The sequence below is a fragment of the Mandrillus leucophaeus genome, unplaced genomic scaffold (genome assembly GCF_000951045.1).
Source record: "Mandrillus leucophaeus isolate KB7577 unplaced genomic scaffold, Mleu.le_1.0 Scaffold568, whole genome shotgun sequence".
In the NCBI taxonomy this organism is placed as follows: domain Eukaryota; kingdom Metazoa; phylum Chordata; class Mammalia; order Primates; family Cercopithecidae; genus Mandrillus; species Mandrillus leucophaeus.
In genome coordinates, this window is record NW_012106119.1 from 730,501 (window position 1) to 730,810 (window position 310).

Here is a 310-nt window from a genome sequence, read left to right on the forward strand (position 1 = left end):
TATCTTGGCTATTGTGAATAGTGCAGGAGTGGACATGGGAGATATCTCTTTAAGGCACTGATTTCATTTTCTTTGGGTGTTTACCCAGAAGCAGGATTACTCAATATGGTAGTTCTGTATTAAAAGTTTTGAGGATCGCATAGTAGTTCTATTTTTAGTTTTTTTTTGAGGAACATCCATACTGTTCCCTATAACGGCTGTGCCAACTTACATTTCCACCAACAGTGTACAAAGGCTCCTTTTGCTCCACATTCTCACCAACACGTGTTTTCTTTTGTCTTTCTGGTAACAGCCATTCTAACAGGTGTGA